This window comes from Caretta caretta, chromosome 1 (assembly GCF_965140235.1).
Source record: "Caretta caretta isolate rCarCar2 chromosome 1, rCarCar1.hap1, whole genome shotgun sequence".
In the NCBI taxonomy this organism is placed as follows: Eukaryota; Metazoa; Chordata; order Testudines; family Cheloniidae; genus Caretta; species Caretta caretta.
This window is the reverse complement of record NC_134206.1, coordinates 342943054-342958863: the sequence shown is the minus strand read 5'-3', so window position 1 is coordinate 342958863 and position 15810 is coordinate 342943054. Positions and strand designations below refer to the sequence as shown.

Here is a 15810-nt window from a genome sequence, read left to right as displayed (position 1 = left end):
ACTCCTTTTCTCCTGCCTGCCAGACCAGTGTCCTGTCTACTAGGCCACGCTGCTTCCGAGGAAAGTGCCCTACGGGCACGTCCACACCTGAATGTTGAGTCCTAGTTTCACACAGGTTGATTAGCACGCCTGTAAAATTCTAGGGTAGGCACCACCCAGATGTTTGTTCCAGGACCCAAAGGGTATGTCTACACAGCACTTTGGAGGGAGCCAGATGGAGCCTCCCAGCTCTGGTGGATTCTTCATCAGTAGCAGTTTTTAAATGGATTGCATGTTTTTCTAAAAAAAAAAATGCTCTGAGAATTACTTTGGGGAAGTTCTATGGCCTGTGTAGTACAGGAGGTCAGACTAGATGACCACAGTGGTCTCTTCTGACCTTGGAATCTATGAAGCCACGAACTCGGAATTCTAAAGGTCAACAGACTGGGGCTAGTGGGGCTTGCACTAGATCTGTACAGATAGTGTTTTGAAGTTGTGGGTTGGGCTGAAGCTTGGACTCTGAAGCCTAAGAGGGGCAGCCTAAACTTCAGAGACCCAGCTGTGACTTCCGAGCTCTGCCAACAGATTCAGGAGAGCGGGATTCACGCTCACGCTAAAAATAGAACCCTAGCGTGAATCCCACTCTCCTGAATCTGTTGACCCAGGTTGGGACGCTCGCTCCCATCCACTCCAAAATGCTGTGTAGACACACCCCAACATTTCTTCCTAACCTGGGGGTAAGCACAACTCTGCATTCGAATTTACATTTGGGTCAGTTAACACCTGTTAAAACACCACTAAGGGAAAGCCTACCCTGCAGGCTTGCTGCATATTCTGCCACAGCTTGTGGCCCAGCTCCCCCTACCATCCGCATTCAGAGCTCTTACCGGTGTGTCTGGGGTGTGTGTATTGAACCTGAGCTGGCATGTTCACTTAGGGGTGACGGGCAGAGCATATGGAGCTGTGACCTACCCCCTGTCCCGCCCCTTTGCAGTGTGCATGCAGCAAAATCAAGGGCACCTGGCCTTGGGTTAGATAGCCCACCAGTGCCAGCCCCACCATTTCCTTTATGTTCCAGCCCACTCACACCCCACTTGCCACACACCCTCAGGCTTGCCCTCACTAGAGATCTGATCTCTAGTTAATCAATTGCCAGTTAACTAGAGGTGGTTAACATCTTTGGAAATGTTAGTGTGCAGACTCCCCAAATGATTTTTCCAGGCTATAAACAGTTAGATTGATCCCTAGGGTACATCCGCAATGTTTGTAGCTTGGAGCAAATGTGTGTGTGTGTGTGTGTGTGTGTGGCGGGGTAGGGTGGGGGCGGGAAGTGGGATGTGTCAGCTACTTCGGGGTAATTGGCAATATGTAAAAGCCTCTAGCCCAGACATACTCCTAAAGAGAGTGCTGTGAACTGCTTCATTCTCTCTAACAGGAGGACCCAGAAGAAACAGCAGCTGTTCTGTATTCTTCAGGTACGTTTGGACTCTTCCCCCCACCCCCCATACAAAAAGCCGCCCCCATCCCCCATCTTGTGCTAGATTGAGCTGAGTCTGAGTGAAAGCTAGGGCTGGCAAGTCTCCAGGCGAGTGCAGAGGGTAAGCTCAAAAGCAGGAAGCTGTGGCAAAGCTGAGTCGCTAAAAAGCTACTGGAGCTAATATTCTGTGGTCATGAGGATAGGCAGCAGTATCTGAGTAGTGATGGGAAGACTCAGAAGCATCTTCAAAACAGGTTTGAAAAAATACTGCTGATCTTTGCACTTCGTCTGGGCTCTTTGTGCAGCACACTTAACGCTCAAATCGTTTAGCCTGATTTTTGCATGGAGGGCCTGGCTGGCCGCAGACGCTGCATCTTTAGCTCGGGAAGGCTCAGCAAATGTCGCGTGGCCTGGACCCTGCCTGCCCTGCAGCGTGCACTTTGAAGGTGAAGTGACGTTTGGCGACGGAGCGCTGGCTTGCCAGGCAGTGCCTGTGGGGGTGTCTTGGCCAAGGCACCTATTTTGCATAGACAATCTATTTTTCTCCCCCATTCATGGTGATGCTCAAAGCCAGCCCCACTGGCAGGTATTGTTTTTTCCTCTTTAGAAGCATAAAGGAAGTGATTGTCGTGCTAGTACAAAACTCCAGGTGGCCAGCACGGCACAGAACCTCCATTGCTTTAGGAGACTCAGATGAGTTTACTTGTTTGATCTGGAGTGAGCAGGACTGAAGCCGAGTGAATAAGATCTCCAAATGCCTGGTGACCTGTATGAGATGGGGGAACAATCCTGTACCAGCAGGGAGATGAACTAGATGAGCTAATAGGGCCTTTCCTCCTCTCTAGCTTCTACGAAATGAGTTGGGGGAGGGTGGGGATCATCTTGCTCTAGTCCCTAAGATCTGCTCCCATGGAGGAAAATGGAAAGTCTCCTGTTACTCCCTGGGAACTGGATGGGGTCCCTCCTGGGGAGCTGTCTGCATCACAAAACTGCCACCATGGTTAGTACTTATTGGTACCCTACTGGACAGTTTCCATAGACAGGGCCTGGAAAATGCTGGATGATGCCAGATGTCTCTCTCTATGGGTGGGGTGGTCAGAAGGAGCCTTCTCCACCTCGATCCCCCTGTTTAAGAGCAGGGCAGCATCACAGCTCCTGTGCTTCAGGAAGCACGGAGACCACTCCCTCCTACCTGAAAACACTTAGCTGGGAGCTGGGAGGGATGGGGAGGCCACGGTTCCACTTCTCTGGCCTATGAGGTCTGGCTGGGTGGGTGCACCGGGGATGGCAGACAGCCTGCACACCCCTCCATGTGCTGGAGAGCTTTAGGAGGAGCCTACTCAGCAATGGGACAGCCGTGCACAGCCTCCAACATGAGGCAGAACGTAAACGATGCGACCTGGCTCCAAAGATTTTGCAAACATCCCATGGGGTCGTGCTCCAGTTTTTGCTCTGTGTTGTTCTCTGGTGGGGGGCAGGAGCTGGGATGAGAGCGTGGGAAGGTGCCCATTGAAGGTGTCCCCTTTTTTTTACCCTTGGGGAGTATTCGACATGGCTTAAATCTCCTCCAAGTTGCCCCAGGAGTAAAGTAAAGATGGAATCCCCTGCACTGGCCTGAGAGATGGCTTGGAAAGAGAAAAGGAGGGGGAAAAAAAAAAGCCAGCCCACACAGAAGAGAAAACAGGAAAGGGAGAGAGCAAAACATCCTGTAGATGCCATTTGCTCGAGCTGGGGGAGTCTGTGCCATTTGCCTTTCCAGAGCCCCTCGTTTTCCTAGCCACTTGAGAATCGATTCTCTGTTTTAGGTCTCCCGAGAGATGTCATATTAGCAGCCCTAATTCCCTGCTTATCATAGAGTTGGTGTAAGCTGAGCAGGTGTCAGGCACTCTGTCTTGCCAATATAGGCCTCTTCTAGGGTGAGAGGGCAGCTCGTCCCCCAACATTTAATTCTTGGTGTGTGTGCTGGGATGAACAACAAGGATTTCAATTACTGACACTGGTGGCCGTGGGTTTGTTATGTGGACGCCTTTCCTCTAGGAACTGGACAGAGTCTCCTAGCTGAGCCCAGTGCCCCAGGTTATGGCCACCACTTTTGTGTGGTCTTCTTGGAATGGATGTGATTTCCTCCTGAGCCTATAAATGTCACTCCTTAATCAGTTCCAGAGGGAAAATCCCCTTCATGGTGAGCTAAGCACATTCCCCCTCTCTTAACAGTGCAGATCACTCTGCTACTGAGCCAGTGGGGCTAATCTATTCTCCTGCCTTTCACTTTGGAGAGTGTCTAAATGGATCTCTTGAAATAGATCCAGGATTCTTCTGCCAAGGAAGGAGTGTCGTCTAGTGGTTAGAGCAGGACCCTGCACACGAGGTCCACAGGTTTTGTTCTTATTGGGTATGGCTAGGAGGGGAGGACTCAGCCAGACATTCTTATCAAACATTTGTCAGAAATCTTGCATCAGCAGAGGGTCAAATTCCAAAAAAGTGGGGTGGGGGGAAATCTATTCCAGAGAATTCTACTTGTGATTTGTGGAACTGAGACAAAAGAGCAAACAGCTGCTTTTAAAAAGATACTTTAATTTCATCATTTAATACTGTGGCAGGTAATAATACTTTCCCCTTCTCTAGCACACTTCAACCCCAGTGACAGCCCTGTTTTGAGGGAGTTTTCCTCTTGTGTCATTGATGGGGAAACTGAGGCATACAGCTGTTAGTCACTTGTGGGTGGCTGTGTAACAAGTCAGTGTTAAAACCTGGAATAGTAACCATGAGTTTTTTCTCGCAGTGGCTTGCTATAGCTACTAGATCTACCTTTCTGGCTAGATTACAAGCACATAATACTCTGGTATGTCAATATTAGAGGGGTTAGCATCAGCAGCTTTATGTTCAGCTAACACAGCCAGCACCAGCATTATTTAGAGTGGGGGAAGGGAAAATGGTCTGACCCCCAGATGGGACGGAGAACTTCCATAACATAGACTGTCTGTCTCTGACCCCGGTGGCACCACCGAATCGGATACTTAAATAGCTGTTCAGACAATATCACTCATCATAGCCTTTTAAAGACTTTTTTTTTTGTTTGCCCAGCGCCTTGTCTTCTCCAGTTTTTTAGAGTACAGGACTCCTCAGCATTATTTCTGAATCAGCCACTGACTGGCTAAGTAATTTCACCTCCCTATGCCTCAGTTTACCCCATTTTAACAGGGATTAATAGTACGTTCCTTACAAGGGTGTTAGCAGGCTTAATTAATTTTTATAAAGTGCTTTGAGCTCCTTGGTTGCTAGGAGCTAAAGAAATGCAAAATATCTTATGTTTTTATCTTGGAATTGATCTTAGCAATGTTTGTATGCAACTTTGTATTAAAAGTGCAAAAAATCTTGCACTCACTCTGAGAGTCTATTATTCCCTGGGGCTGGTCCGTATTCCAATTCAGGAAATAACGTTTTGCCTGCATAGTTCTTGCTTCCCTTTCAGCTGGATTTGGCATGCTGCTTCTTTTGAAATGCTGCATAGTATTGCTTGTGTGCTGTTAAACCGCTGCTGCGCTCTACCCCAGAGGCAGCTGCACTTTGTTGCTAGAAGATGTGAGTCAAGCAGACAGAGCTAGCTAGATCGCCAAATAGCTAGAATTATAAATAGAACACGTGATGGCGAGGTGTGAGTTTGGGATGGCTGCCTCACTTCCTACCATACAAGGCAGAGTGAAAGAAAGAACAAAATCTGTGAAGAACTGAAAAGGCGTGCTCAGGAATGACCTCTGAAGCTAACTCACTAACTAATTTAAAGCATCTTTACCAAGTAATCTAACACATTTAAAGTGTGTTTACCAAGTAGTCTAGCAAATGAGAATGGCAAGGGCAAAATCTACCATTGATATCAGAGCTGCACAGCTATTACTGAAGGCCAGATCCTCAGCTGGTGTAAAGCAGCATAGCCCAATTAGAGTCACTGTAGCAGTGGTTCTCAGACTTTTGTATTGGTGACCCCTTTCACATAGCAAGCCTCTGAGTGGGACCCCCTTATAAATGTAAAACACTTTTAAATATATTTAACACCGTTATAACTGCTGGAGGCAAAGCGGAGTTTGGGGTGGAGGTTGACAGCTTGTGACCCCCCATGTAATGACCTCATGACCCCTTGAGGGGTCTCAACCCCCAGTCTGAGAACCCCTGCACTATAGCATTCATGTTCCAACAGAGTATTCTACTATTCAGAATGGACTTTGGCTCTTCTGCGTCCAATATGAAATGAGTTTATGGGGTAAAATTCTTCCCCTGTTGAAATCAATGGGAGTTTTGCCCTTGATTTCAATGGGGCCAGGGTCTTAGTCTCATTCCTGGTGGCGAGTATCCACATCATAGTACGCAACGCCACACTTCCTTCCCACTAACTGACATCTGTGATGGCAGTCTCAGTGGAGAGGCAAAAGGGAATGAAGTATCCTTTCAGATACCTGCACAGCTGAGGCCGGAGAGGTGTCCTTTGTGCTCCTTGGTCCTGGGGCTGCTGTATGGGCCAGTTCCCTGGATTCGGTTAGACCATCCTGAAGGCATGAACTGAATCAGTTTCCAACAGCAACCAGGGATTAATGTCAGCACCCCCCTGGCCAGCCCCCCACACCCATCGACAGAGAGGTGAGAGGGTGGGGATGGCACAGGCGTTTCCACAGTGGCTGTATGTCACCCAAGGATCCCTCCATATAGGGGAAATCCCCTGGAGTCAGATGTGCTGGGCTGAGGACTGTCTTGCTCCAGCAGAGCAAAGCACAGTGACTAGAACAGGGGTGGCCAACCTGTGGCTCCGGAGTCACAATCGGCTCTTCAGAAGTTAATATGCGGCTCCTTGTATAGGCCCCGACTCTGGGGCTGGAGCTACAGACGCCAACTTTCCAATGTGCTGGGTGCTCACTGCTCAACCCCGGCTCTGCTACAGGCCCTGCCCCCACTGCACCCCTTCCCACCCCCTCCCCTGAGCCTGCCGTGCCGTCACTCCTCCCCCTTTTCCCCCCAGAGCCTCCTGCACGCCACAAAACAGCTGATCGGGAGGTGCGGGGATGGAGGGGGAGGTGCTGATTGGTGGAGCTGCCAGTGAGGGGGAGGCGCTGGGAGCAGGGAAGGGGGAGCTGATGTGGGGGCTGCTGATGTGTTACTGTGGCTCTTTGGCAATGTACATTGGTAAATTCTGGCTCCTTCTCAGGCTCAGGTTGGCCACCCCTGGACTAGAATATGACTCATTACAAGGCCCTGGGAGTCTTCCCATTTACAGGACCTTTGGCTTCTGGACTCACACCACTAGCCTGGTCATTTTTATTCTCAGCACATTGCAATAATTAATCAGATTATATATATATATATATATATATAGGAAGACCACAACTTATTAACAGTTAACCCTGATTATATAACTCCCAGATCTCTGCAAGGTATTTGGTTTTTGTTTTTTTTTCCATAGAGGAAGTAAAAGTGAGTAGCCCATACTGGGTGACAATAGCCTTGCTTCCCAGCCAGAGTGAATAGCTCATATTGTAACTCGAACATTTCCTCCTCGCCAGGCCCTCTTATAAAACAGGCCACAAGGGAAGGGCAAAAAGGACATTTAGAGGAACGCAAAACTGGAAAAACAACCATTGATGCAATGGGCCTCCTAAACTAAACACAAGCTGGGCACTGTTGTAGGCATTTTAATAATAATTTTGAAAAAATGTACCATGCCTAGGCTTTTGGCTGGGTCCTGCACATTGAAAGAAAAGTTCAAACAATTCAGTGATCTGTCACTAGGATATATTTGTCTTTAAATAGGATTTGTCTGTCATCTCTGTTCCCTTGACTTCCCCTTAGAGAAAAATACCAAGAAGATGGTGCATTACAGGCAAGGATCTGTGATGTATTTGATGATATATATAAAACATAATACAATGGACACCTGCACTTCATGGTGATAGGTGCAGTAGAAATGGGATAGCGAGATTATTATTTGTACGCATAGCCCTCCAGAGCCTAACTGAGATTGGCCAGCTGCTGTACAACACATTGTGAGTCCCACAGAGCTTATAATTGACATAGACAAGGTGGACAAAGGACGGAGGTAGAGTTGCCAACTTTGTAATATTGAAAAGCCAGACACTCCAGCAGGAGTACTGGAATCTTCCCTGCCCCACCCTTTCTCCCCTAACACTCACCCTGCGCTGCCCCTTCCCCCAGGCCTCACCCCTGCCCTGCCTCTTTCCCCGAGGCCCAGCTCCTGCCCTCCCGTTTCCCTCTGAGGCCCCGCCCCCCATTCTCTCCTCTTTCCCCCTCCCTCCGCTGCTCACTGCTTTTCCCCTCCCAGGCCGCCTCTCGGTAGGTCAGGAGGGACTCGTCTGCAGACCTGGAGCTGGGAGCTGCAATTGCCTGATGCACGTAGGAGGTGGCCCTGGCCGAGTAGGGGCTGGCGTGGGTGATGACTCGATGCCTCCCCGCCTACAATAACTGGACTTCGGGTGTCCGGTCAGTAGGTATATATATAGGAAGACCACAACTTATTAACAGTTAACCCTGATTATATAACTCCCAGATATCTGCAAGGTATTTGGTTTTTGTTTTTTTTCCACCCTTTTCGACTGGACTTTCCGATTGAAAACCAGGCACCTGGCCACCCTGGAGAAGAAAGGATTATTATCACCATTTTACAGATGAGTGACTGAGGCTCAGAGCGATTAAGGCCCTGATCCTGCAAACACTTATGCTCCTGCCTCATGTTGCCCACACTGGGGTAAAGTAAAGCAGGTGCATAAGCCTTTGCAGGATCAGGATTTAAGATGATAGGGAAATCTGAGGGAATTGAACCTTGAGTCCCAATGTATTCTCTTAATTACGAAGCCACCCTTCCTCTCCCAGCTTACGATATAAAGATATTTCTCATGAAGTTGATTTTATAAACACACATACATCTCTAAAACACAGTATAACTGGCAGCTGGATGCCATGTTGATAGATGCATTAGAAATCTGATAAAGTAATTATTGAGGTGAACCAATTTGGATACAGAAACCCGACCTCTTCTCCCCCTCCTCCCCAACCCCCAAAACAACCCCACCTTCCCTAGAGCTTGCATCTCATGACAGGGCCTATTTTCAGGAGCTTTGCAACCCAGCTTTGCAGATCTAAAGAGGAGTCGTGTGACATTCATCTGGAGGAAAGTAATATAAATTGTTAAATCTTTTGTGCAGTTGTTATGCTCTGCAATAATTGATATATGTACCTGAATGTAGTACTAGATTGACATTTCTAGAAATGGATGCCCTATCTCCACAGTACCTTTAGCTTTGATCTAGAAAAATCTTAGATTCATGGATTTTTTTAAGGCCAAAAGTGTCCATTATGATAATCTACTCTGACCGCCTGCGTAACACAGACTACAGAAACTTCACCCAGTTATTTCTGCATCAAGCCCATAACCTCTGTTTGATCTAGAGCATCTCTTTCAGAAAGACATCCAGTCCCAATTTAAAGACTTCAGGTGATGTCTATCATGTCCCTAGGTACATTTTTTCCAGTGGTTAATTACCCTCACTGTTAAATATTTGTATCTCCTGTCTAGTCTAAATTTATGTAGCTTGAGGTCCCAGCCACTGGATCTTGTTATGTCTTTTCCTGCTAGATTCAACAGCCGCTTACTGTCCGAAATCTCTTGACCATGTAGATACATGTAGACTGTTTTCAAGTCATTTCTTACCTTCTCTTAGATAAACTCAGTTGCTTCAGCTTCTTTAATCTCACTCTGTGGCATGTTTTCCAGATGTCTAATCATTCTTGCAGCTCTTTTTTGAACCCTTTCCAATTTTTCAACAACCATCTTTAAGGTAGTACAAATTCTATTGCCTTTAATCACTGGTCTCTCTGACAACTGAGCAGTATGGCCCAGGCTTTAGTGCGGTGCATACTTACCCTCAGAGTACTAAACTAACAAACAACTGGACTATGGTTTTTAAAACATGTTTTGGATTGCAAATACTATTTAATAGGGCCCAGGATAAAATAATCATGCCCAAATTTTTAAAAGGAGTTCTAGTCTTACTGGCTCTTTCTTTCTTTTCTTTTTGCAGTCAACGGGAGGCACTAATTGTTGCAGGCACAATTGATAATATAGTTATGGCAAGGCACTGTTATGCATTGTCTTCTAAGTTTTTCTTCTTGGTGTGTGAGCAAGAAGACGTACTCTATTAGCGTTAGTTTTGGGTTTTGCATGGTCTTTTTTTTTTTTTTATAAAGGCAGCTTTGGGAGAGAGGGAACAGTACAAACAGCAGGAGAACCATGGGCTCTTGAGGCTGTTGTTCCTTGGGAACTGAGCCTTGGAGTTGGGCTGAGATCCCTGGAAAAAGGGAATGCCCTGTATGCTATTTGACCATCTTATTTCAGGACTGGTGTATGTGTGTAAATAAAGCAAGTTACACTCAGAATATTCCCATACTCCATACCACTGACTTTCCCTTGTCTGGGAAGCCAACCTGCAAGGACCTGAACATCTGCTACTGCTCAGCGGAGGAATGACCGGGATCAGAATGGGACACTGGAAGCAGAAGAAAGGGCAACAATATTTAGGTATTTACCTACCTGATGTCCCCCCACTAATCAGGTGCTTAGACAGGTGTTAGGATCAGATCATGTCTGGTGCTGTGCATGCTGGGTTGGTGATAAACACCATTAGCTGCCTTCAAAGACATTAGAGGTGGGCTTTTGAAGAGCATTCACCATTGGCCTGTTGCAATCAATAGGAGGTGAGTCCAGTAAGAGCAGAGTAAGGCCAATGTTGAGCACTTTTGAAAATCCCACCCTTAGGTGCTGAGAGTACTCAGCACCTTGCAGTATTGAAGCCTTAGATTCCATCATTGCTGCTCAGAATTACTTGCACCTTGAAAGCTGGGCCTCTAATGACAGCAGGTGCGTAGTTGCAGGCCCACCATTAGAGGCTCTTGTTGAAAATGTGGCCCTACAGAATTAGTAATAAATCTGTCATGCTTACAGCAATATTTATTGCTTTTTTAAATGACGAAACCACACTTTTTAGAATGTAGCATTTTATAATAGGTTCTTAACTTTGCAACACAATAAAAAAGTCCAGCTACAGCTTTAAACTAGCACTTTAAACAATACATGCAGAGTGGACATGAATCACCAGCTGGCCATTCATTTGACAGATCCTCTTTATCACAAACCACAAACCACTTTCCTTACATGTGGAAGCAATTCTGATTTTTTCCTAGGGGAAAATATATTTCTAAAGATCTTTATATATCTTTCTACTCCCTTAGAAAAATGCTTAGCTCAAGTAGCGAGAGAGTAGAGCTGGTTGGGAATTTTATGACAAAACATTTTTTCGCTGGAAAAGGCCAATTTGTCAAAACTAAAAATGTTTGTAGCAATATATTGGTTTTGACAAAAACAATTCTCAGCTCTGGGATGGACTTTCTGGGGAGACAGAGGAGCCCAGTGGTTGGGACATTCACCTGGGCCCCCCTATTAGAGGCAGGTGCCCTAAGGATTGAGTTTTTGGTTATTACAAAGTTTGTATATGCAGTGGTGGATTACGGCATGGGCCCCGGCCAATTTGGAACCCCCAGAAAAATCACCCAGAAAAATCACAGAAAAATCATAGCCCCAGGCCTGGAGGAGGCACAGAGCTTCTCCGGTCTCAGGGCTGCAGCAGGGGGAGAAAAGGGGGGAGGGGTGGAAAGAAGCCAGCAAGGGGAGGGAGGGGCGGAACAAGGTGGGGCCGTGGGCCTGGCTGCAGACTGAAGGGGCGGAAAGGGGGTGGGGCCACAGGCAGAAGGGGTGGGGCGGGGCCACAGTTCCAGTGCCAGGGCCCCCACACTTGATCTGGCCCAGGGCCCCAGGAGACTTGATCTGCCTCTGAAGGGTTTGTCTATCTATCCTTTTTTTTCCTCCCTGCAAAACATGTCAAAATATTTTGATTTTCTTCCAATGTGGAATGGAAACAAATGTCGAAACCTGAACGTTTTTCACAAAACAGAATTCTTGCTTTCTGGCCAGCCCTACTAGAGACTCCTATTGCTGCAAGATTGGTGGTAGCAGCTGAAGCCAAATGAATGTGAAAGGCCTGTTTCAATGTCTATTGAAAGTCTCCCATTGACTTCTGAGCTGAATGTTGGATCAGGCTGATAGTCTCCAAAGATGGGTCAGATTATCTACTCCCTGAGAAAAAAAATACAGTCTGGGAGAAGAGCAAAAAATAAAAAAATTAAGGGTATGGAACAACTTCTATATGAAGAGAGATTAAGAAGACTGGGACAACTTAAAAAAGAGATGACTAAGGGGGGATATGAGAGAGGTCTATAAAATCATGACTGGTGTGAAGAAAGTGAATAGGGAGGTGTTGTTTACTCCCTCACATACCACAAGAACCAGGGGTCACCCAATGAAATTAATAGGCAGCAGTTTGAAACTAACATAAGGAAGTATTTGTTCACACAATGCACCTGTTGCTAGGGGATGTTGTGGAAGCCAAAAATATATGTAGGTTTAAAAAAGAGTTAGATAAGTTTATGGAGGTTAGGTCCATCAATGTCTATTAGCCACGATGGCCAGGGACACAACGCCATGCTCTGGGTATCCCTAAACCTCTGACTGCCAGAAGCTGGAACTGGACAGCCAGGGATGGATCGCTCATAATTGCCCTGTTCTGTTCATTCCCTCTGAAGCATCTGGCACCGGCCCCTGTTGTAATACAGGGAACTGGGCTAGATAGACCGTTGGTCTGACCCAGTAAGGCCATTTTTATGTTATGGTCTTATGAATTTTCTCTTTGCCTTCACACTATCTCTGCCCTTGGTCTAGCTTGCTGGCAACACAGCTCCATTGGCGGCTGTAAGTTCTTTGAGGCAGGGTGTCTCTGAATTTTGCATCATGTATTGTAGCAAAAACAATGTCATCTTTTAACATATAGTCATAATTAAAAATAACAATGACGCAGGCTTCTATTGGCTTAGTTATGGCCTGATATAAAGTCCACTGGAGTCAATGGAAAGACGCTTGATTGACTTTGGTGAGCACTAGATCAAGCCCTTGTTGGAGAGGTCAGAAAATGCTCTGTGAATGGTATACGAATGGTAATCTCAGTAGGCTCACATGTGTAGTTTGCATAAGTGCCTACAAGTGAGAGTGTGTAACTGTTCGTTTTGTGTCTCGCATAGAACTGTGCGAATTGTAAGGCTCGGGTCCTGCAAAGACTTAGGCACCTGCTTGACTTTATACACACGAATAGTCCCACTGAAGTCATCCTACTGCTATTCTGGTGCCTGAAATTAAGCATTTGCCCAAGTCTTTGTAGAACTGGGGCCCAAACACTTCACAAATACACCATATTTAATAATCACAATAGAAGTTGAACCAGAAAAGAACATGAAAAATTGAAGCCCCCAGGGTTTCCCCCCCAAGTATTGGGCCCCTCAAACTAGAGGGATAGAATTAAAATGCCTCCTCTGGGCCAACCATGAGACCTACAAAAAACACAACAACAACTTGGCTGCTGGTGTGCTGAGACTATTGCCTACCATGCTGACCAATACTGTCTCACCGTGTCCTCAGACTCCCCCATCTGTCTGTCTCCATCTATTGTCTCTTGTCTTATACTTAGACTGTAAGCTCTTTGGGTAAGGGGCTGTCTTTTTGTTCTGTGTTTGTGCAGCACCTAACACAACGGAGGCCTGGTCTCTGACTGGGGCTTCTAAGTGCTATGATGCTACTGATATCAAAGGAGTCAAAGAACTAGCTGTTGAGATCAGAATTAGGCCCACAGCGAATAGCCCTTACTGTGAATTTCTCACTTCCTGGAGACATTACACATGGAATCACTATGGCTGCAGTTCACTGCTGCCCAGATGGTTAGCACAGTGGCTAAAGTCTTGTCTACACACAGTAGTTATACCCATTTAATTAAGCAGAAATGTATCCAATTAGTGCTGTTCCCTTGTGTGAGCATTCTTAAATCACTTTCAGGGCAACTTTATATTGATTAGGGCTGGTTGGAAAAATTTCCATGAAAATATTTTTGTTTTTTTGTACAAAAAAAAAGAAGACTTTTTCTGAATGAAAATTTTCCATTTTTGGGGGTGAAAGGCTGCACATTGTTACCAAAAAGTGAAATTTTGGGAAGGGGGTTGTTTTTCATAGACAAGTAAGCAGTATTTTTTGTGAAAATTTAAGACAAAAAAGTTTTTGTTTCTTTCAAAACGTTTAACAGAAACCAACTCAATTTAGCTTCAGTCAGTAAGGAATCAGTGGCAGCACTGATTCAACGACATCATTTTCTAAACTGATTTAGTTAAATTCACACAAATTTTGTGCGTAGACGAGACCTGGCCACCACATTGGGCTTACATGGTCTGTAGGCTTTGTGTCCCTCTCAGCACAGGAGTTAATGTCTCTCTGAATGATCATGAGAGGCCAAGGAAGAATATGGTAAACTTTCCCTTAATGCTTGCAAATGGGGGTTTAGCAGGGCACGGTGGGTCTGCAACCACAGAAGTATCAGTGTGTCAAAGAGCAAAACAACAGTTGAATCTACAGTGGTCTAACTCTACTGTTAATTTTGGGAGCCCTTAGGAGTCCTCCAAGACTACATTAGTTGTAATAGTTTTGTCTTTGTATCCTGATGCTGTGTAGTGCTGATTCCCCTCCAGGCTTCAGCCAGCTTAGTGGGTGTTATAGGCAACATGTTAGACTTTTAGAAGGAGACTTAGTTAGGAAGAAGAATGGTTTAGTGAACAGAGGCTCTGCCCTCAGCCTTGCACACTGTGGGTTCTATGCCCCTGCTTCTGAGTGAGCTGCTATGAGTCACTTTCCTTGTCAGTGCCTCAGTTTGTCTATCTGTAAAAGGGGAGTAATGGTACCGTCTCACAGTGCTTTGAGATCTACTGATGAAAAGCACTATATAAGAGCTCAGTGGCATTACTAGTTAGAATATGGCAGTTAATATGTTCTAACGATACACGTTTGAAAAATCTTAGTCAAATCAAAGCCCCAGTGTATGCACAGTTTAACACCTTTACAATCATGCCAGCTGGTCGTGTTGTAACTTAAACTCATCCCTGAGGTTTGTCAAGACTAGGAAAAGTGGTCAAGAGTAGCAAGCATGCTTTGGCTAACCGTGACCTGTCTCCTAGTCTGGATGCAGGGTAACACCCTTTACCTCAGTTTAGCTGGAGAGATCAACCCTAGGCTCATAGATGAGATGGCACTATCTTTCTAGTCTGTAATAAGTCTGTAATAATTGTGAAGTGCCTACCACTGTGATATCTAAAGATGTTGGTAGCTACATTTCTGTGGTTTAGCCAGGAGGCTGAGAACTTCCCTCTCTGCATAGACCTCCCCTCAGTTACTCAAGCCTTTGTTGCTTCCAGGATAGGGTTACTGATATACTGTCCCTTGAAAAGCACCTGGAAGGCTCAGAACACGAGAGCTCTCTTTCCGAGGCAGTTGGTTTGATGTGAGCATGTTACATGTGTGGTTCAACCCCATACTACACTGACAACTTATTTGGTCCTTGGTGCAACTGAAGATGCTAATGATAACCTCTAATGCATTATGTGGCCTGGGACCCCTGTCAGTCCAAGTTGCAAAACAGGGTGAGTTTTCTGTGAAAAATTAGCTGAAACATTTGTCCAATTAGTTTTGTCAAAAAGTTTCAAAATGTATAATTGTTCAACCCGCCCTAGAGCCAAGTCTTCAAGACAATGTCTCCTTCCTGACGCCATCTTGACAGCTGAGCTCTGCTGCGGCATCTTGGCTGTTGGAGTCCTCTGTCTTCAGCCTCTCACCTTGGGAAACTGCTTCCCATCCAAACCCAAATGTGGCGAACTTGAGGCACTCAGCCAAGCTTCTGGCCAAACATCATTTTGTTTTGGTTACATTTTTTTTGTTCTGGATGATTGAACATTGTTAGCCAGCTGAGATTCCATTAAGGGCAAGACTTTTTGAATGAATTTTGGCAATCTGTTCTTTTAATAATTATTGTAGAGCATTCAGGTACTTTGGCAATCGGCTTCTAAGAATAATATACATATATTAATACCACACCTTACTTCAAAGTGGGCCTGATCTGGCCAGATTCATAGATATTTAGGTCAGAAGGGACCATTATGATCATCTAGTCTGACCTCCTGCACAATGCAGGCCACAGAATTTCACCCACCACTCCTACAAAAAAAAACAAAAACCCTCACACCTATATCTGTGCTATTGAAGTCCTCAAATCGTAGTTTAAAGACTTCAAGGAGCAGAGAATTCTCCAGCAAGTGACCCGTGCCTCATGCTACAGAGGAAGGCAAAATACCGGGCACCACCTGAGAGCAGCTGAATA

At 45.8% G+C, this 15810-nt stretch overlaps 1 long non-coding RNA gene across 5 annotated transcripts in view; it reads left to right on the top strand.

Moving 5' to 3' along the window:
- The first annotated feature begins 1373 nt into the window (after positions 1–1373).
- LOC142070661 (uncharacterized) overlaps positions 1374–15810 on the top strand; it is a 183044-nt gene continuing 168607 nt past the window's right edge. For 3 of the 5 annotated variants that reach the window (XR_012666607.1, XR_012666610.1, XR_012666605.1), the window contains exon 1: positions 1376–1454. This is a non-coding gene — a long non-coding RNA (uncharacterized LOC142070661). Of the gene's footprint in view, positions 1455–15810 lie in introns of all 5 variants that reach the window. The other 2 variants (XR_012666608.1, XR_012666606.1) reach the window with 2 other exon arrangements.